This window comes from Scyliorhinus canicula, chromosome 1 (assembly GCF_902713615.1).
Source record: "Scyliorhinus canicula chromosome 1, sScyCan1.1, whole genome shotgun sequence".
In the NCBI taxonomy this organism is placed as follows: domain Eukaryota; kingdom Metazoa; phylum Chordata; class Chondrichthyes; order Carcharhiniformes; family Scyliorhinidae; genus Scyliorhinus; species Scyliorhinus canicula.
In genome coordinates, this window is record NC_052146.1 from 141,134,833 (window position 1) to 141,157,191 (window position 22,359).

General features: G+C 52.3%; 1 protein-coding gene across 4 annotated transcripts in view; it reads left to right on the plus strand.

Moving 5' to 3' along the window:
• Positions 1–22,359, plus strand: part of LOC119968075 (zinc finger MYM-type protein 4-like) — a 385,591-nt gene that overhangs the window by 69,701 nt on the left and 293,531 nt on the right. The gene's annotated exons all lie outside the window — the stretch shown is intronic.

Below are 22,359 nucleotides of genomic sequence, written 5' to 3' on the forward strand. Positions count from 1 at the left end.
GTGAGTCATATGCTCTCTTACATTACTGTGTAGGTGGTACTGTCCTACATTAACTCCATATGCACCAGACCCTCATACTACACTCACAACCTTGGTGTCGTATTTGACCTTGAAATAAGCTTATCTGACCACAGATCTACTCCATCAAATGACATCTCCATAACTTAATTCCGCTCCACCCCACCTTAACCGATTTGCTGCTGAAACCCGAATCTAAGCCTTGGTTACCACTGGACTTGACTATTCCAATGCTTCTTGGTCAGCCTCCGACTTTCCACCCTACACAAATTTCACCTCATCTTGACTCACGTCAAGTCCCATTCATTCATCACCTCTGTGCTTGTTTACCTACATTGACCCCCAGTCCAGCACTACCTTCAGCTTTTTAAAATTCTCATCCTTGCTTTCAAATCTCTCCATGTCCTTGGTCCCTCACTATCTTTGTAACCTCATCCAATTCTGGCCAATTGCGCATCCCCAATTCTAATTGTTCCACCACTGGGGGCCTTGCCTTCAGCTGCCCAAGGTTTAAGCTTGGATGGGCTCCAGCTGGGTCTGGAGTGCAGCAACAATTGGGAGGCGGCTTCAAAGTGGGAGGTCATAAGGTAATCAAAGGCTGATATACATGCCAGTGTCATCCCCAAAGGCTGATAGCAGTACATCTGCGGTCAAACTCATTTCCCCCTCCGCATTGACCGCCATGACAGTTCTTTTTGCTTATTTTTTAAAACTAAATTTAGAGTACCCAATTATTTTTTTCCAATCAAGGGCAATTTAGTGTGGCCAATCCACCTACTCTGCACATCTTTTGGGTTGTGGGGGCGGAACCCATGCAGACATGGGGAGAATGTGCAAACTCCACACAGACAGTGGTCCAGGGCCGGTATCGAACTTGTTTCCTCAGCGCTGTGAGGCAGAAATGCTAACCACTGTGCCACCATGCCGCCCTACTTGACCAACTTTTTATACAATCCATATTCACTCTTTTACGAGAACCTCCATTTTGAAGCACCCCTGCCTGAGCTGTCCTCACTTCTCTCAGCGGTCTGCCAGCTGGCCTTCCTATGTCTGTGGCACCCACCATCCACGGTCAGTTGGTCACCACGGAGGTGGCCAGTTAATTGACTGCACCCTATAAATGTGTGGAGACAGGCAGGCTGAAGGGTGATGTCAGGACTTGGAAATGGTCCAGACACCCTTGAATTTCATAAATCTGGAAGATTCTGGATTCTGTCCTTACCTCTGGTGTTTTCCACCTTTCTGCTCCTCCTTGGTTTTCATCTATATCTCTGTCATCCTGCCTGTCTCTCTGTCACTTCCATTCTTATCACAATTTTTCTCATTTTTGTTTGATCAATTCCATTCTCTGTCACTCTGTCTATCTCGCTCTCTATTGTTCTGTGTCAGTCCATATCATACCTTTATGTGCCATTCTCTGTCCCTATAATTTTTCTGACACAGCCTCCTTGACTCTATGGGGATGATTTTAATTCTCGTTGCCCAGGGGAAACAGGGCAGTTAAAATCTCCCGGGCTCTACAAATTCTTAGGTTCCAATCGCGTCCTCTTCCAATAATTGCATGGACCCAAAAGGATGCCTCAGTGGCTAATCCTACAGGCTTACTCACTGCCTCATTGCTGGGTGGCCACTGCTGCAAGGATTTGCATTGCTTACTGCATATGAACACTGTGGCTACAAGAGCAGGACAGTGGCTATGAATCCTGCATTGAGTAACTCACCTCCTGACTCCCCAAAGCATGTCCACCGTTTGCAAGGAACAAGTCAGAAGTGTGATGGAAACCTCTCCACTCCACTTGCTTGGATGAGTGCAGCTCCAACAATACTCAAGAAGCTCGACCATCCAGGACAATGAAGCCCACTTGATTGGCACCCCAGCCACAGACATTCACTCCCTCCAGAACTGGTGCACATTAGCAGCAGTGTGTACCATCTACAAGGTGCACTGCAGGAACTCACCAAGGTTCCTGAGACAGCACCTTCCAAACGATGACCATCTCGAAGGACAATAACAGCAGGCACTTGAGAACACCATCACCTGAAAGTTCCTCTCCAAGTTACTGACTATCCTAACTTGAAAATATATCGCCGTTCCTTCAATGTCGCTGGGTCAAATTCCTGGAACTCCCTCCCTAGCATCATGGTGGATGTACCTACACAACAGGGGCTGCAGCAGGTCAAGAAGACATCTCACCACCACCTTCTCAAGGGCAATTTGGAATGCTAGTGGCTCCTGCATCCAATAAATTAATAAAACAAAATCTGGAATGTAAAGCTAGCCGCAGTTATGGTGATCATGAAGTTATCATTGATTGCTGCAAAAACTCATCTCATTCACTAACATCCTTTTGAGAAAGGGAATTTACCATCCCTACCTGCGACCCCAGAACCACAGCAATGTGGTTGATTCTACAATGGCCTAGCAAGCACTCAGTTCGAAGGCAATTAAGGATGGACAACAAATGTACCCTTGATAACCCACATTTCAGAAAAGGAAAAAAGAATGAGCTGATCTTCCATTGTAACTGCTTGCTTTTGGACATCATAACTGATACAGTTGGATTTTGATTTTCACTCAGAAAAACACGAATTATCCCAAATAATTCCAAAATATCAAAAGATTCCTGGAACCCTGCGATTTAAAGTAATGCAACTTTGTTCAGTTGCCGTTATTAGCTCTTACTTTGGGCTGTTTTACAGTTTACATTGTTTTCGCACTCTCAGCTTTTTTGATACTGTTGATCTATTTTTCTTTGAGTTTTATATGTTGGTGCATGTGAATCATTCATTTTATTAAAGACAAAATCAAAGGTTGATGGTATGTGCTTGCCTTGTTTATAGCAGAAGATTTTTCCTTTCTCCAAAGCTTTCATAACGATTGATCAGCCCAGCATTAGTTTAACGTCTTCTGATCTGTAGTTACAAATGCTCCAGACACCCTTCAGTGTCTATTTCCCGTAGTCATCACTGTTCCTCACTGACCAGATGCTTTCCTAATATCAATGAGCACTCTTCTGATTTTTTCTATTTTGGGACAAAAACAAAAGTATTAATTTAAAGTATGCATTCTAAAACATAAACACTTAAGATTTGAATAATAAGTTATGCTTAAGCATTTTAGTGATTGGTAAAATTTAATTGTGATGAAGCGAGAAACTGCTTGTAAATATAAATTTCATACAATGCATTTTCTTAAAAGCTTGCTCAGATTTTGACTGGAATTACCTCGATCACACTTGTGAGGAAATTATGGGGCAACTAATGCCTGATTTTACATCAATCTTGCTGACAGAAACTGATGCTGATATTTCCTGTGAATCTCAATGGCATGCACCAAAGGCAAAAATTGCAGTAGACAGGCAGATGTTAGCGACATAATCAGGGTCCAAGGAAAGCACACAACTTATGCCGAATTCCTCTTCAGGCATGGAAATGAAGCCATCAAACCATCTTTTAAGCACGTGAAGCACAGCATGTTTAAGAAAATGCAGCTGTGATGGTATTAAAGATACAAAAAAATACAAAGCAGTTCCCAGGGAGGAGAAATAAAAGAAAACAATACTTCAAAGAGTCCTGACACCAGAAATATGCCTTGGAGCTGTGCCTAACGTTTTGGTTGCACATTTAGAAACCATTTGGAACTTATAGAAATTCAGGAAACTTACTTTTTTTCACCTCTAACAGGAGGTGGAGCTATGTTTTTTAAATGAATTTAGAGTACTCAATTCTGTTTTTTCCAATTATGAGGCAATTTAGCATGGCCATTCCACCTACTCTACACATCTTTGGGTTGTGGCGGTGAAACCCATGCAGACCAGCGCCGGCCCTAGGGTTGCTGGCGCCCCGGGCAAGCTGAACTTCGGCGCCCTTCGGGGGGGGGGGGTCGGGTCGGGTCGGGTGGGGGTCGGGTCGGGGGCGGGGGCGGGGGGGTCGGATCAGGGGCGGGGGGGGGGTCGGGGCAGGGGGGGTCGGTCGGGGGCGGGGGGGAGTCGGGTCGGGGGCGGGGGTGGTCGGGTCGGGGGGTGGTCGGGTCGGGGGCGGGGGGTGGTCGGGTCGGGGCGGGGGGGTCGGGTCGGGGGGTGGTCGGGTCGGGGGCGGGGGGTGGTCGGGTCGGGTTGGGGGGGGGGGCGGGGTGACCTGATATATGATCGGGACTCACCAATCGGCGGGCCGGTCTCTCTGTCGGCAGGTCTCTGACGCCGGTCACGCACTCGTTGATGGCGCCCCCTAGCACATGGCGCCCCGGGCGACTGCCCGAGTTGCCGGTACCTTGAGCCGGCCCTGATGCAGACACCGAGAGAATGTGGAAACTGCACGCAGACAGTGACCCAGGGCCAGGATCGAACCCGGGTCCTCGGCGTCGTGAGGCAGCAGCGATGGAGCTGTGTTATTTTTTGTTTTAGAAAATATTTTATTGAAGCATTTGTAATTTTCACAGTTTTAACAGGTTAACATTTCTTAAATAACCGAGCAGGCCGGCACACGCAAAAAACATTAAAAAATAACATCCCCTACTAACCCCGCCCTATTTCCTAATTATCCGTACACAAAGTTCCCTGTCTTACACTACCATGCCTCCCATTTTCCACCGCCCCCCAACCCCCTTGCTGCTGGCGTTTAATTTTCCTTGAATAAGTCGATGAACGGCTGCCACCTCCGGGCAAACCCCTGAATTGAACCTCTCAAGGCGAACTTAATCTTTCCCAGCCTGAGAAACCCTGCCATGTCGCTGACCCACACTCCTGACTTTGGAGGCTCCGAGTCCCTCCATTCCAGTAAAATTTGTCTCCGGGCCACTAGGGAGAAGAAGTCCAGAACATCGGCCCCAGGATCTTCCGATACCCCAAATATTGCCAATTCTGGACTCGAAGTCACCATCCCTTCCAGGATCTCCGACATGACGTCCGCAAATCCCTGCCAGAATTCCCTCAACTTCGGACACGCCCAAAACATATGATTCGCCGGGCTTCCCAACAGCGTCCGCACCTATCCTCCACTTCCTCAAAAAAACTACTCATCCGGGCCACAGTCATATGAGCCCAATGGACCACCTTCAACCGGATCAAACTGAGCCTGGCACACGACGAAGATGAATTGACTCTCCTCAAGGCCTTTTGCCATAGTCTGTCTTCCAACTCCCCTCTCAACTCTTCCTCCCACTTTCTCTTCACCTCCCCGATTGGGGCCCCTTCCCACTCCATCAATTCCTTGTATATCTCCGAGACCCTCCTCTCCCCAACTCCCGTTTTTGACATTACCATATCCTGTAGTCCCCTCAGGGGGAGGCGAGGAAAGCTTGGAACCTGCCTCTGGACAAAATCCTGCAGCAGCAGGTAGCGAAACCCGTTCCCACTCAGCAACTAAAACTCTTCCGCTAAAGCCTCCAGACTCGGGAAACCCTGCTGAATGAAGAGATCCCCAAATCTCTCAATCCCTGCCCACTGCCACCTCCTAAAGTCCCCATCCAGCCCCCCGGAACAAAACAGTGATTGTCACAGATCGGTGACCACACTGACGTCCCCTCCAATCCCATGTGCTGTCCCCATTGCCCCCACACCCTCAGGGCTGCCACCACCACTGGGTTTGTGGAATACCGAGCCGGCAAAAATGGCAGGGCGCCGTTAATAAAGCCTCCAAGCTCGTACCCTTACAGGATGCTGCCTCTATCCGCTCCCAAACTGACCACTCCCCCACTACCCTCTTCCTGACCATCGATACGTTGGCCGCCCAGTAATAATTAATAAAACTGACTTCCGGTTGCGGCTATACGGAGCTCAGTCGCACATTCGGCAGCTCCCGCTAGCAAAGGACTTTTGGGCTCTTTTTAGGGCCCTGCAATGGCGCTTGTTCGATGTGGGAAGGGGACAGCAACATTCCCCTGCTGGTGTATGGATTGGACCAGGAGCGGGGCGATTAAAAAAGCGGCATTGCAGCAAAGAAAGGAAGAGCAGGAGCTGCTCCAGCGCTGCTTTAAGGAGCTAAAAGCAGAGCTGCTGGAGCCGATGAAGGCCTCACTCGACATGCTGCTGGAGACCCAGACGGCCCAAGGGGCGGTGATCCGGGAGGTCCGGTAAAAGGTCTCAGAGAACGAGGACGAGATCCTAGGCCTGGCGGTGAAGGTGGAGGCGCACGAGGCGCTCCACAAGAAATGGCAGGCGAGGTTCGAGGAGATGGAGAACCTGTCGAGGCGGAAGAACCTGCGGATCATGGGCCTCCCGGAGGGGCTGGAGGGATCTGACTTGGGGGCCTACGTGGTCATCATGCTGAATTCGCTGATGGGAGCGGGGGCCTTCCAGGGGCCCTTGGAGTTGGAGGGGGCCCACCGAGTGCTGGCGAGGAAGCCCAGGCCCAGCGAGCCGCCGCGGGCGGTGCTGGTGCGGTTCCACCGGATTGCTGATCGAGAGTGTGTATTAAGGTGGGCCAAGAAGGAGCGGAGCAGCAGGTGGGAGAACGCGGAGGTCCGGATCTGCCAGGATTGGAGTGCGGAGGTGGCGAAGAAGAGGACCGGTTACAATTGGGCGAAGGCAGTGCTGCACAGGAGAGGGGTGAAGTTCGGCATGCTACAGCCGGCGAGTCTGTGGGTCACCCACAAGGATCGACACCATTATTTTGAGTCTCCGGAGGAGGCTTGGGCCTTTGTTGAGGCCGAAAAACTGGACTCAGACTGAGGGTCGGGGGATGGTTGGGGATTGTTGTGTTGTGTTCCGAGGGGGGGTTCTTGCTTTGATTTCTGGGGGTTGATAGGGCATTGTTTTGATTAGGCCCTGACGGATGGGCTCGTGAGCGGGGGGGGGGGGGTAGGCAAACAGCTTGGGGGATTGATAGTCGGTAGGGGTTGATGGGGCCTCACGGGGGGTGGGGGGGGGGGGGGGGGAGCGTGGCCTGAGGTGGGGCTAGTGAGACTGGGCCTGAAAAGGGAGCTGCGCCAGAGGAGGCGGGGCCGGCCGAGTGGAAAGCGCGGGCTTTTTCCCGCGCTAAGGGTTGAAGGGGGCGGGGCCGGACCTGGGAAGCGTGGGCTTTTTCCCGCGCTGGGAGTGGAAGGGGAGGACGTGAGCCTGCTTGTGGGAAAGGGAGGGGAGGGGAAGTGTTACACTGGGGTGTCGATGGTGCAGCGGGAGTGGCCGGGTTCAGCAGGAGTCAGCTGACTCACGGGAGTACAATGGGGGGAGCAACGCAGCTAGGGGGGGACCTAGCTAGGGGGGGAGGGTGGGGGGAAGGGGGAGGGACCAGTTTGCTGCTGGAATGGCCAAGGGGGGGAGGGTGGGGGGAAGGGGGAGGGACCAGTTTGCTGCTGGAATGGCCAAGGGGGAGCTGGTGGTGGTAGAGGAGGTCGGGCACGGGGGTCTGCCGCTGTGGGGAACGGGCCGTGCGGGGGATGCGGACACGTGGCTGGCCTAGGAAGGGCTATAGCTAATCGGCGGGGGAGGGGGCGAGTACCTCCCTGATCCGGCTGATAACCTGGAATGTAAGGAGACTGAATGGGCTGGTCAAACGGGCCCGGGTGTTCGCGCACTTGAAGGGGCTGAAGGCGGATGTGGCCATGCTCCAGGAGACGCACCTGAGGGTGGCGGATCAGGTAAGATTGAGAAAGGGGTGGGTCGGGCAGGTGTTCTATTCGGGCTTGGATGCAAAAAACCGGGGGGGTGGCGATTTTGGTGTGGAAGAGAATGTCGTTCGACGCGTCGAGCATTGTGGCGGACAATGGTGGTGGGTATGTGATGTTAAGTGGCAAGCTCCAGGGGAGCGGGTGGTGCTGGTCAATGTACACGCCTCGAATTGGGACAATGCAGGGTTCATGCGGCGTATGTTGGGCCAGATTCCAGATCTTGAGACAGGAGGCCTAATAATGGGGGGGGGGGGGGGAGATTTCAACACGGTGCTGGACCCGGCACTTGATCGCTCCAGGTCCAGGACGGGCAGGAGGCCGGTGGCGGCCAAGGTGCTGAGGGGGTTTATGGACCAGATGGGAGGGGTGGACCCATGGAGATTTACGAGGCCAGGGGCCAGGGAATTTGTATTCTTCTCCCATGTCCACAAGGCCTACTCCCGGATTGACTTTTTTGTCATGAGCAGGGCGCTGATTCCGAGGGTGGAGGACACGGAATATTCGGCGATAGCCATTTCTGATCACGCTTCGCATTGGGTGGACCTCGAGTTGGGGGAGGAGAGAGACCAACGTCCGCTGTGGCGTCTGGAGGTGGGGTTGTTAGCGGACGAGGAGGTGAGCGGGCAGGTCTGGAGGTGTATAGAGAGGTACCTGGAGACCAATGATAATGGGGAGGTGCAAGTAGGGGTGGTCTGGGAGGCACTGAAGGGTGGTCAGAGGACAGCTAATCTCCATTAGGGCACACAAGGAGATGGGGGAGAGGAGGGAGAGGTTGGTGGGGGAGATGGTGAGGGTGGACAGGAGGTACGTGGAGGCCCCGGAGGAGGGATTGCTGGGGGAGCGGCGTAGCCTCCAGGCCGAGTTCGATTTATTGACCACCAGGAAGGCAGAGGCGCAGTGGAGAAGGGCGCAGGGGGCGGTATATGAATACGGAGAAAAGGCGAGCCGGATGCTGGCGCACCAGCTTCGGAAGCGGGAGGCAGCTAGGGAGATCAGTGGAGTTAGGGATGGAGGAGGGAGCACGGTACGAAGTGCGGTAGGCATCAATGGGGTCTTTAGGAACTTTTACGAGGAACTGTACTGATCTGAGCTCCCAGTGGAGGAGGGAGGGATGGGTCGCTTCCTAGACCGACTGAGGTTTCCGAGAGTGGAGGAGGGGCAGGTGGCGGGGTTGGGGGCGCTGGTTGGATTGGAGGAGTTGGTCATAGTGATAGGAAACATGCAGACGGGGAAGGCACCGGGGTCAGATGGGTTCCCGGTTGAATTCTACAAGAAGTATTCGGACCTGCTGGGCCCGCTGTTGGTAAGGACCTTCAATGAGGCAAGGGAAGGAGGGGCTCTGCCCCCGACGATGTCTAGGGCGCTGACCTCCTTGATCCTGAAGCAGGACAAGGATCCCCTACAGTGTGGGTCCTATAGGCCGATCTCACTCCTAAATGTAGATGCAAAGTTGCTGGCAAAGATATTGGCCATGAGGATTGAGGACATCGTGCCGCAGGTCATACACGAGGATCAAACGGAGTTTGTGAAAGGGAGGCAGTTGAATGCTAATGTACGGAGGCTCTCAAATGTTATAATGATGCCGGCAGTGGAAGGGGAGGCGGAGATAGTGGCAGCGATGGATGCGGAGAAGGCCTTTGATAGGGTGGAATGGGGATACCCGTGGGAGGTACTGAAAAGGTTCGCGTTTGGGGAGGGGTTCGTCAGGTGGGTGATTGCTATATGAGGCCCGGGTGGCGAGTGTGGCTACGAACAGAAGGAGGTCAGAGTATTTCTGATTGCACCGGGGGACGAGGCAGGGGTGTCCCCTGTCCCCCTGCTCTTTGCGCTGGCGATTGAACCCCTGGCCATGGCGCTGAGGGAGTCGAGGAACTGGAGGGGGATAGTGCGGGGGGTGGGGGGGGGGGGGGGAGAGAGCATCAACTGTCGCTATATGCGGATGACCTACTGCTGTATGTGGCGGACCCGGTGGGGGGAATGCCGGAGGTGATGAGGATCCTGAGAGAGTTTGGGGATTTTTCCGGGTACAAGCTCAATATGGGGAAGAGCGAGCTGTTCGTAGTGCACCCAGGGGACCAAGAGAGGGGGAGTGGTGAGCTCCCGTTGAAAAAGGCAGAGAGGAGTTTTAGGTACCTGGGGGTACAGGTAGCTAGAAGCTGGGGGGCCTTACATAGGCTTAACTTTGCGAAGCTGGTGGAGCAGATGGAGGAGGAATTTAAGAGGTGGGACATGCTGCCATTCTCCCTGGCGGGCAGGGTGCAGTCAGTCAAAATGACGGTGCTCCCGAGGTTTTTGTTCTTGTTCCAATGCCTCCCTATCCAGATCCCTAAGGCCTTTTTCAGACGGGTCAACAAGAGCGTTATGGGGTTCGTGTGGGCGCAGAAGACCCCGAGGGTGAAAAGGGTGTTCCTGCAGCGGAGCAGGACTAGGGGGGGGGGGGGGTTGGCGCGGCCTAACCTCTGTGGGTATTATTGGGCCGCCAACGTGGCGATGATACGCAAGTGGGTAATGGAGGGGGAGGGGGCGGCATGAAAGAGGTTGGAGATGGCGTCCTGTGTGGGCACGAGCCTGGAGGCACTGGTGACGGCGCTGCTGCCGCTTCCTCCAACGAGGTATACCACGAGTCCGGTTGGTGACCCTCAAAATTTGGGGACAATGGAGACGGCACAGGGGGGAGGTGGGGGCCTCGGTGTGGTCCCCGATACGGGGGAACCACCGGTTTATCCCGGGGAGAATGGATGGAGGGTTCCTGAGTTGGCACAGGGCGGGCATTAAAAGGATGGGGGACCTGTTTGTGGACGGGAAATTTGCGTGTCTGGGTGAGCTGGAGGGGAGGTTCAGCCTCCCCCCGGGGAACATCTTCAGATATATGCAGGTAAGGCCGTTTGTTAGGCGGCAGGTGGAGCAGTTCCCACTGCTGCCGCCACGAGGGGTCCAGGACAGGGTGCTTTCGGGGACATGGATTGGTGAGGGGAGGATATCGGCAATGTATCAGGTGATGCAGGAGGAGGAGGAGGCCTCGGTGGAGGAGCTGAAGGGTAAGTGGGAGGAGGAGTTGGGTGAGGGGATTGACGAGGGGACGTGGGCGGATGCCCTGGGGAGGGTAAATTCCTCCTCCTCTTGCGCGAGGCTCAGTTTAATACAATTCAAGGTGCTGCATAGGGCGCACATGACCGGGCCAAGGTTGAGCCGGTTCTTTGGGAGAGAGGACAGATGTGTTCGATGCTCAGGGAGCCCAGCAAACCACACCCACATGTTCTGGGCATGCCCAGCGCTGGAGGTCTTCTGGGGGCGTGTAGCAGAGACAATGTCAAGGGTGGTTGGATCCAGGGTCGAGCCGACCTGGGGTCTTGCAATATTTGGGGTGGCAGAGGAGCCGGGAGTGCAGGAGGTTAAAGAGGCCGGTATTCTGGCCTTTGCGTCCCTGGTAGCCCGGCGAAGGATTCTGCTTCAGTGGAAAGATGCGAGACCCCCAGGCGTGGAATCCTGGATTAACAACATGGCTGGATTTATTAAATTGGAGAGGGTCAAGTTTGTCTTAAGGAGATCGGTACAAGGGTTCTTCAGGCGGTGGCAGCCGTTCCTAGACTTTCTGGCGGAGCGATAGGCGATGGTCAGCAACAGCAGCAACTGGGGGGGGGGAGGGGGGGGGGGGGGGGGGGGAGATGGGGGAGTTTGGGGTGGGTAGGGGGTTCATGAGGGTTTGTTTTTTTTGATTGGGTGTGTATATTTGCTTTTATATCGTTTAACTTTGTTAATTTATTCTTTGTGTATATGGGAGGGGGTTTGTTCTTATTTCTTTGTGTTATTTTTATTGTTGATAATTTGTGAAAACTTGAATAAAAATTATTTTAAAAAATAAATAATAAAACTCGGGATGGCAAAGCCCCCCTCCCCGCATCCCTGTTCCAGGAGTGCCTTCTTCACCCTCGGGTTTTACCAGCCCACATAAAATCCAAGATTACCACATTCATTTTCCGAAAAAAGGCCTTGGGGACAAAAATTGGGAGACATTGAAAAAAGAACAGCAGCCTCGGGAGGACTGTCACCTTCACCGTCTGCACCCTCCCTGCCAGTGTCAGCGGGAGCATGTCCCACCTGCAGAAATCCCTTTTCATCTGATCGACCACTTTACCCAAATTTAACTTGTGGAGCTGCCCCCAATCCTTCGCCACCTGAATCCCCAGATACCTGAAGCCTTTCCCCACCACTTTAAAAGGTAACTCCCCCAGTCTCCTTTCCTGTCTGAATCGCAAATACCTCGCTCTTTCCCATATTTAGTTTGTAGCCTGAAAACCGCCCAAATTCTTCCAGTGAATCCATGATTCCGGCCATCTCCCCGCCAATGGGTCTGTAATATAAAGTAGTAAATCATCCGAGTAGAGCGAGACCCTATGCTCCATCCCCCCCTCTCACTATCTCCCCCCAGACATTCGATGCCCTAAAGGCCATTGCCAAAAGCTCTATGGCCAGGGCAAACAGTAGTGGGGAGAGCGGGCATTCCTGTCTTATCCCCCTACAAAGACTAAAATATTCTGACTGGACCTGGTTGGTTCTTACATTCGCCACCCGAGCCTGATATAGCAACCGGACCCAATCCACAAATCCCTGTCCAAACCCAAACCTGCCAGGAATATCCCATCGGTACTTCCATTCCACCCGGTCAACGGCCTTTTCTGCATCCGTAGCTACTACCAACTCAACCTCGCACCCCTCCGCTTTCATCATTATAACATTTAAGAGCCATCTAATGTTGGGCGCCAGGTGTCTACCCTTCACAAATCCTGTCTGGTCCTCCCCGATTACCTCCGGGACACAGTCCTCTATACGTGTGGCCAAGATCTTTGCCAGTAATTTAGCGCCTACGTTCAAAAGGGAGATCGGCCTGTATGATCCACAGCTCTCTGGGTCCTTATCCTGTTTCAAGATGAGAGAGATCGATGCTTGTGATAACGTTGCGGGGAGCACTCCCAGTTCCTTAGACTCAGTAACCCAGAAAACCTTTTATAAAACTCCTCTGGGTATCCATCACGTCCCGGGTCTTTACCTGATTGCATCGCCCCCAATCCGTCTATCACCTCCCCAAGCCCAATTCGGCCACCCAAGCCTTCCACCAGTTCCTTATCTACCTTCGGGAACTCTAGACCCCCAAAAATCGCTTCATACCTCCTCCCTGGCTGGGGGCTCCGATTTATAAAGTCGACTATAGAATTTGCAAAACACATAATTTACCGCCCCCGGGTCCACCACCACCTTCCCCCTCATAGGGTGAAGGGTGGGTCAATAAATTTGCAGATGATACGAAGATTGGTGGAGTTGTGGATAGTGAGGAGGGCTGTTGTCGGCTTCAAAGAGACATAGATAGAATGCAGAGCTGGGCTGAGAAGTGGCAGATGGAGTTTAACCCTGACAAGTGTGAGGTTGTCCATTTTGGAAGGACAAATATGAATGCGGAATACAGGGTTAATGGTAGGGTTCTTGGCAATGTGGAGGAGCAGAGAGATCTTGGGGTCTATGTTCATAGATCTTTGAAAGTTGCCACTCAAGTGGATAGAGCTGTGAAGAAGGCCTATGGTGTGCTAGCGTTCATTAGCAGAGGGATTGAATTTAAGAGCCGTGAGGTGATGATGCAGCTGTACAAATCCTTGGTCAGGCCACATTTGGAGTACTGTGTGCAGTTCTAGTCACCTCATTTTAGGAAGGATGTGGAAGCTTTGGAAAAGGTGCAAAGGAGATTTACCAGGATGTTGCCTGGAATGGAGAGTAGGTCATACGAGGAAAGGTTGAGGGTGCTAGGCCTTTTCTCATTAGAACAGAGAAGGATGAGGGGCGACTTGATAGAGGTTTATAAGATGATTAGGGGAATAGATAGAGTAGACAGTCAGATACTTTTTCCCCGGGTGGAGCACACCATTACAAGGGGACATAAATTTAAGATAAACAGTGGAAGATATAGAGGGGATGTCAGAGGTAGGTTCTTTACTCAGAGAGTAGTGGGGGCATGGAATGCACTGCCTGTGGAAGTAGTTGAGTCGGAAAAGTTAGGGACCTTCAAGCGGCTATTGGATAGGTACATGGATTAGGGTAGAATAATGGAGTGTAGGTTATCTTCTTAAGGGCAGCACGGTAGCATTGTGGGTAGCACAATTGCTTCACAGCTCCAGGGTCCCAAGTTCGATTTCGACTTGGGTCGCTGTCTGTGTGGAGTCTGCACATCCTCCCCGTGACTGCGTGGGTTTCCTCCGGGTACTCCGGTTTCCTCCCACAGTCCAAATATGTGCAGGTTGGGTGGATTGGCCATGAAAAATTGTCCAAAATTCTATGATTAACCTAGGACAAAAGTTCGGCGCAACATCGTGGGCCGAAGGGCCTGTTCTGTGCTGTATTTCTCTATCTATCTATCATATCTTTTACTTTCCCAATTTCTCTCGTCGCCTCCTACTTCCTCACTGATGTGCTAACATCCTACTAGCTTTCTCCCCAAACTCGTATATCGCCCCTTTCGCCCTCCTCAGCTACCCCTCTGCCTTACCTTTTTTTTTATTAAAAAAAAAAAAAATTTAGAGTACCCAATTATTTTTTCCAATTAAGGGGCAATTTTAGCGTGGCCAATCCACCTACCCTGCACATCTTTGGGTTGTGGGGGTGAAACCCACACAGACACGGGGAGAATGTGCAAACTCCACACGGACAGTGACCCAGGGCCGGGATTCGAACCTGGGTCCTCAGCGCCGTGAGGCAGCAATGCTAACCACTGTGCCACCGTGCTGCCCACCCTCTGCCTTACCTGTGGACAGGAGCCCAAATTCTAATTGAAGTCTCAGACACTCCTTCAGGGGCTCCTCATCCAGAGACTCCGCTTCTCTCCTGTCCACCTGTAAAATTTCAACTACCAACCTGTCCAACTCAGCCCGTTCAGTCTTCTCCCTGTGGGCCCGAATCAAAATAAATTCCCCTCTAATAACCACCTTTACTGCTTCCCAAACCACCCCTGCCGCGGTCTCACCCGTGGCGTTGCTCTTTATTTACCCTCGAATGGCCTCCCTCACCCACTCACAGACCTCATCCTCCTCTTGCAGCCCTCCATCTAACCTCCATTGTGGACGCTAGGTCTTTCCTGTGCTCACCCGTAGGTCTATCCAGTGTGGAGCGTGATCCGACACCACGCTTGCTGAGTATTTAGTGCCCTCCATCCCAGCTAACAGCATTTTGTCAAGTACGAAAAAGTCTATCCTGGAATACACCTTGTGCACATGGGAGTAGATTGAATACTCCTTGCTCCTTGGATTCCCGAATCTCCACGGATCCACCCCCCCACACCTTTCCCAACCTGGAACTCGACCGGTCTCGTGTCTCTAGAACCGTGTTAAAATCCCCCCCATAATCAGCCGGTACGAGTCGAGTCTGGAATCGTCCCCCAGCCCCCTCCTGACAAACGTACCATCATCCCAATTTGGGGCGTATATATTCACCAACACCACAGTCATTCCCTCCAACTTCTCACTGACCATAATAAATCTACCCCCCCGGTCTGTCTCCATCCTTCCCACCTCGATTGCCAGAATTAACCAGAATTGCCACCCCCCTTGTTTTAAAGTCCAATCCCGAATGAAACACCTGTCCGACCCATCCCTTCTTCAGTCTAACTTGGTCTCTCAGCTTCAAGTGCGTCTTTTGAAACATGGCCACGTCTGCCTTCAGCTGCCTCAAGTGTGCAAACGCACAGGCTCTTTTTACTGACCCATTCAGTCCACGAACATTCCACGTGACCAGCCTGGCCGGGGGGCACCCTACCCCCTCCCCTGTCTATCAGCCATGACCTTTCCTAGGCCAGCCCTTGGCCCATGCCCCGCACCTCACCTGCCCGCCCCCGGCAGCTACTGTCATCCACTCTCCTCCTCCAAAACCCTAAAAGTCAGCAGTTTATCCCCACTTCCCACCCATCCCCCATCCCCTCCCCCACTTTAATCTTCAGCTCACTCCCCACTTTGCTTCCGTGAACTAGCCCTCCCAGCTAGCCTGGCAGCTCCTGCCCCCAGCGCCTAGCATCCTACCACCTGCTGGTTCCCCTCCCCCCCGCCTTAGTATACGTTTCCAGAACAATGGCAAAAAGCACAAAAAACAAACAAACAATCCCTCCCACAGTCCAAACACAAAGGCCCTCCCCTCTTCCTTTAACAAAATCTTATCTAGTCAAACACCTTCAACCAGAGCCAAATGGAACAGACCGAAAAAAAGAAGATAAAGGAAGTTTACATGCAGAATCTCAAACAACTTTTTGAACATTGCAAATTAAATTTCAAAGTTAAAAGTTAAGGTTTATACAAGGCAAAACATCCCTTCTAACTCAGTTCTCCACAGTCAAGGTTCAAGGTCCTTGTTTCCCCATCAGGTTAATGTCCTTCATAAAGTCTGCCACGTCCTCCGGCGAGCCAAAGTACAGCTCCCGATCCTCAGGTTACCTATAGATGGGCCGGGTAAAGCAGTCCAAACTTTACTTGCTTCTCATACAGGGCCACCTTGACTTTATTAAAACTCGCCCTTCTCTTTGCGAGTTCTGCTCCCAAGTTCTGGCACACCCGGATCTCAGCATCTTTCCACATGCACTATGAGGAAAGGTTGAGGGAGCTAGGGCTTCTCTCTTTGGAGCGGAGGAGGATGAGAGGCGACTTAATAGAGGTTTATAAGATGATAATGGGATAGATAGAGTGGACGTTCAGAGACTATTTCCCCGGGTGGATGTAGCTGTTACAAGGGGGCATAACTATAAGATTCAGGGTGGGAAATATAGGAGGGATACCCGAGGTAGGCTCTTTACTCAGAGAGTGGTTAGGGTGGGGAATGGACTGCCTGCTGTGATAGTGGAGTCAGACACTTTAGGAACTTTCAAGCGGTTATTGGATAGGCATATGGAACACACCAGAATGACAGGGAGTGGGATAGCTTGATCTTGGTTTCGGACAATGCTCGGCACAACATCGAGGGCCAAAGGGCCTGTTCTGTTCTGTACTGTTCTATGTTCTATGTATATTTTGTCTGCCTGGCCCATCTCATGATGCGTTCCTTATCTAGCAACTGATGCAGTCGTACCACCATCGTCCTCGGGGGCTCACGTCCATGTGGCTTACGTATAAGCGCCCTGTGGACCCGGTCCACCTCCAACGGCTTGGGGAACGCACCCTCCGCTGTCAGCTTCTCCAGCACCTTCCCCACATGTGTACCGGCATCCAATCCTTCCTTCCCCTCTGGCAGACCAACAATCCGAATATTCTGTCTCTGAGAACGTTCCCCAGGTCCTCCACTTTCTCCAGCAGTCGTTTCTGTTGGTCCTGTAGCATTCCGATCTCCACTGCCATCGCGGTGGACTGCTCCTCTCGTTCTGCCGCCAGCTCCTCCAGCCTCTGGATCGCCTGTCCCTGGGTCGTCAATCTCTCCTCCACACGGTCGACCACAGCCCTAATCGAGTCCACCGCCCAGCCCAGGTCCTCCACACACTCCTTGCGATGTTGAGTGAACTTCCCAGTCAGGAAGTTTACCAACTGGTCCGTCGACCATTGAGCTGTTGAGGTCAGACCCTGCGTCCTGCCATTGCTTCCTTCAAACTCTGGTCGCACTTCCAACCCACTTTTGATTCCTCCTTTTTCGATTTTTTTCCTGGGCGCTGCTCCTTAAACTAGGGGTCACCTCCTTCTCTTCTCACTTTAACACCTTTATTTTTGAAACATTCCTGTGGAAATCCAGCTTAAAAACCACAAAAAGACCACCAAGAGCGGGAGCTGCCAAATGTGCAACCTTTCACTCCATGGCCGCCACCGGAAGTCGTGATGGTGCTATGTTTTTTTTTATTTAGTGTGGCCAATTATTTTTCTTTTCCAATTAAGGGGCAATTTAGTATGGCCAATCCACCTAATCAGCACATCTTTGGGTTGTGGGGGTGAAACCCACACAGACACGGGGAGAATGTGCAAACTCCACACAGACAGTGACCCAGGGCCGGGATTCAAACCTGGGTCCTCAGCGCCGCTGTCTCAGCACTAACCACTGCGCCACTTGCCTCCTTTTAAGGAACTATGTTAATGAACAATCCAAGGTTTGTAGAATTGATGCAAAAGGTCAAGGAAACACGGGCAGGGTGTACATTCTGGTGCAAGTCGTGCAAATGTTCGCAAGTTCTCATGCTGAAAATCATCACCTTGGCTCTAATTATGCCATTGCTGAGCTGAATAACATGGGAAACTAAGGAACAGATACAAGTTTATTCCCCCCCCCCAATATATTTCTCCTTTGCCTCCACTGCACTGAGTTAATCTTTTGAGAAGTAGATAACATGCAATGATTTCCTTGATGATGAGAGGGATAGATAGAATGGGCGTTCAGCGACTTTTTCCAAGGGTGGATGTAGCTGTTACAAGGGGGCATAACTATAAGGTTCATGGTGGAAGATATTGAAGGGATGTCAGAGGTAGGTTCTTTACTCAGAGAGTGGTTGGGGCATGGAACGCACTCCCTGCTATGGTAGTGGAGTCGGACACTTTAGGAACTTTCAAGCGGTTATTGGATAGGCATATGGAATGCACTAGAATGATTGGGAGTAGGTTGATTTGATCTTAGTTTCAGACTAGTTGGGCACAACATTGTGGGCCGAAGGCCCTGTACTGTGCTGTACAGTTCTATGTTCCCTGGGCTGAGATTGAGAAGTCATCAGGTGACAGCATTAACCTGCCTTGCCTTTTAATCTTTTTCTATATGTTCTGCATCTTTCCTGCCTAAAATAAAAGCTCATTGAAAATAGAAAACATTCCTGAGCGGTTTGTTGCCCTGGCTAAACAATTGCCGAAATGATAAATAAAAATGAGTCCAAAGATGTGCAGATTAGGTGATTGGCCACGCTAAATTGCCCGTTAGTGTACAAAAGGTTAGGTGGGGTTACTGGGTTTCCGGGTGGAGGCATGGGCCTAGGTGGGGTGCTCTTTCTTTTTTTTAATAAATTTATAATCCCCAATTATTTTTTCCAATTAAGGGGCAATTTAGCGTAGCCAATCCACCTAACCTGCACATCTTTGGGTTGTGGGGGTGAAACCCATGCAGACACGGGGAGAATATGCAAACTCCACACGGACAGTGACCCAGGGTCGGGATTCGAACCCGGGTCCTCAGCGGCGTTTGCCACCGAGCTGCCCCGGGGTGCTCTTTCTGAGGGTCGGTACAGACCTGATGGGCCAAATGGCCTTTTTTTGCACTGCAGGGATTCTATGATTTTACCGTAAATCAGTTTCAGTTGATTTTAACAGTTTGGAACTTGTCCATTAGTTGAATGTACCATGCTCAGTGTTGAGCTGGGTCTCACTGATAAGAAAGGGCCCATCCCTGATCCAGGACATAACAGCTCATTTTGACTGATTGGTAGAAGGGGAGCTACTGCTGTCCTCAAAACCCCTTGGCGAGGGAATTAAGGTTACAAAATGCTGCCTATGCTGCACGTTGGACACTGGGCCAAATTTCTGTTTTTTAAAGAATAATTTTTATTCAAACTTTTCACATATTATAAATAACAGAAAGGAAAAATAGAACCCCCCCCCCCCCCGCCCCTTTTCACAAATAATAAAACAACAAACCCCCCCCCGGGTTGTTGCTGCTACTGACCATCCCCTAACGCTCCGCTAGGAAGTCTAGGAACGGCTGCCACCGCCTGAAGAACCCTTGCACAGGTCCCCTTAAGGCAAATTTCAACTTCTCCAATTTAATAAACCCTGCCATGTCATTAATCCAGGATTCTGCACTTGGGAGCCTCGCATCCTTCCACTGGAGCAGAATCCTTCGCCGGGCTACCAGGGACGCAAAGGCCAGGATACCGGCCTCTTTCGCCTCCTGCACTCCCGGCTCCTCTGACATCCCAAATATTTCGAGCCCCCATCCTGGCTTAACCCTGGAATTCACTATCCTTGACACCGTCCTTGCTACACCCCTCCAGAACTCCTCCAACGTTGGGCATGCCCAGAACATGTGGGTGTGGTTTGCTGGACTCTCCGAACACCTCACGCATCTGTCCTCACTTCCAGAAAGCCGGCTCAGCCTTGTCCCGGTCATGTGCACCCTGTGCAACACCTTAAATTGTATCAGGCTCAGCCTTGCCCAAGAGGAGGAAGAGTTTACGCTTTCCAGGGCATCCGCCCACGTACCCTCGTCGATCTCCTCCCGTAGCTCCTCCTCCCACTTACCTTTTAGCTCCTCCGCCGAAGCCTCCTCCTGCATCACCTGATAAATTGCCGAGATCCTACCCTCTCCAGCCCACACCCCCGAAAGCACCCTGTCCTGGACCCTGCGCGCGGCAGCAATGGAAACGCCACCACCTGACGCCTAACGAACGCCCTTACCTGCATGTAGCTGAAGGCATTTCCAGGGGGGAGCCTGAACTTCTCCTCCAGCTCCCCAAGGCTCGCAAACTTCCTGTCAATGAACAGGTCCCCGAAAAGGCCTTCGACAGAGTCGAATGGAAATACCTCATAGAGGTCCTGGAGCGGTTCGGGCATGGAACAGGGTTCACCTCTTGGGTAAAGCTCCTATACAACGCTCCCATGGCGACTGTACGGACCAACAATACCAACTTCCAATACTTCCAGCTGCACAGGGGCACCAGACAAGGATGCCCACTGTCCCCGCTGCTGTTCGCCCTAGTGATCGAACCGCTAGCAATCGCGCTCAAGGCAGCAAAAAGTTGGAGGGGGATCCGAAGGGGAGGCAGAGAGCACAGAGTCTCACTCTATGCAGATGACCTGCTCCTCTACATTTCGGACCCACAGAGCAGCTTGGATGGGATCATTGCGTTCCTGAAAGAATTTGGAACCTTCTCGGGCTACAAACTCAGCATGAGCAAAAGCGAGATCTTCCCAGTACACCCGCAGGGAGGGTGGGGCAGCACTAACAGGGCTACCGCCCGACACAAATTCCGCTACCTGGGGATCCAAATAGCCCATGACTAGAAAGGGATCTACAAATGGAACCTCACCAGTCTGACGGAGGAAGTAAAAAAGGACCTGCAAAGATGGAACACACTCCCACTCTCCCTCGCGGGGAGAGTCCAGACGATCAAAATGAACGTACTGCCCAGGTTCCTCTCCCTGTTTAGATCCATTCCAATCTACATCCCCAAGGCCTTTTTCAAAGCGCTGGACAAACTAATCATGGCGTTCGTATGGGGGGGTTAAAATGCTAGGATCCCAAAGAAGGTCCTACAAAAAACAAAATCCAGGGGGGGGGCTAGCCCTCCCGAATCTACAATTCTACCACTGGGCGGCAACAGCCGAGCGAGTAAGGGGATGCATCCAGGAGCCAGAAGCCGAGTGGGTGCGTGCGGAGGAGGCCTCCTGCATGGGGACCTCCCTCCGGGCCCTCGCCACGGCAGCACTCCCATCCCCACCCAAAAACTCCAGCAGCCCGGTGGTGATAGCCACCCTCCAATCCTGGAACCAACTGCGGCAGCAATTTGGCTTGACCAAAACGTCTGACAAAGCTCCCATCTGCAACAACCATAGGTTCACACCAGCACTGACTGACGCCACCTTCAAAAGGTGGAGGGAGGACGGAGGGACACTGACAGTCAGGGACATATGAAAGGACGGCAGGATCGCAACACTGGACGAACTGACAGAGGAATTTCGGCTAGCCGGGGGAACGAGCTACAGTATCTGCAGCTCAAAAACTTCTTACGAAAGGAGACAAGGACGTACCCACAACCGCCACGACAGACACTACTGGAAGACCTACTGGACGCAAGTATCCTAGATAAAGCAAACTGTAGTGACATGTACGACCGACTGACAGAAAGGGCCGACACCATACTGAACGCAACAAGAAAGAAATGGGAGGAGGACCTGGGGATTGAGATAGGGTGGGGACTCTGGAGCGAAGCACTGCATAGGGTCAACTCCACCTCCACGTGCGCAAGGCTTAGCCTGACGCAGCTAAAAGTGGTACATAGAGCCCACCTAACAAGAACCCGTATGAGTAAGTTCTTCCCGGAGGTGGAGGATAGATGTGAACGGTGGCAAGTAGGCCCGGCCAACCATTCCCAAATGTTATGGTCTTGCCCCAGACTTGCGGGTACTGGACAAACTTCTTCAAGGCAATGTACAAAGTGGTGGGGGTGAGGGTGGAGCCATGCCCGAAAGTGGCTGTCTTCGGTGTCTCGGACCAGCCAGATCTATTCCTGGGGAGGAGGGCGGACGCCCTTGCCTTTGCCTCCCTGATCGCCCGCCGTAGAATCCTGTTTGGCTGGCGGTCAGCAGCACCGCCCAGAGCTGCAGACTGGCTGTTCGACCTCTCGGAATCTCTCCAAATGAAGAAAATCAAATTCTACATCCGAGGGTTGGACGATGGCTTCCACAGAACGAGAATGTGGGAGCCATTCATGCAATTGTTCCGGGACCTGTTTGTGGCCAACGAACAAGAGGAAGAATAGCCAGGTAGCCAAGAATCAGGGGAGGGTAGCCAAGGCATGAAAGGGAGAGAGGGACTGGGAGGGAGGGAGGGAGGGGGGGGTGGGGGGTGGGGGGGCTAAACCTGAAGAAAGAAAGGCTAACCACAGGGGGGGGGGGGGGGGGGGGGAGACAGCTGAACTTGAGGAGGGAGGGGCGAACCGTGGAGGGAGGGGGGACAGGAGAGGAGAATCAGCGGGATGGGGTGGGGGCAGGGAAACGGGAGCCGGAAGGAAGGGGTGCCAAAACGTGCATGACATC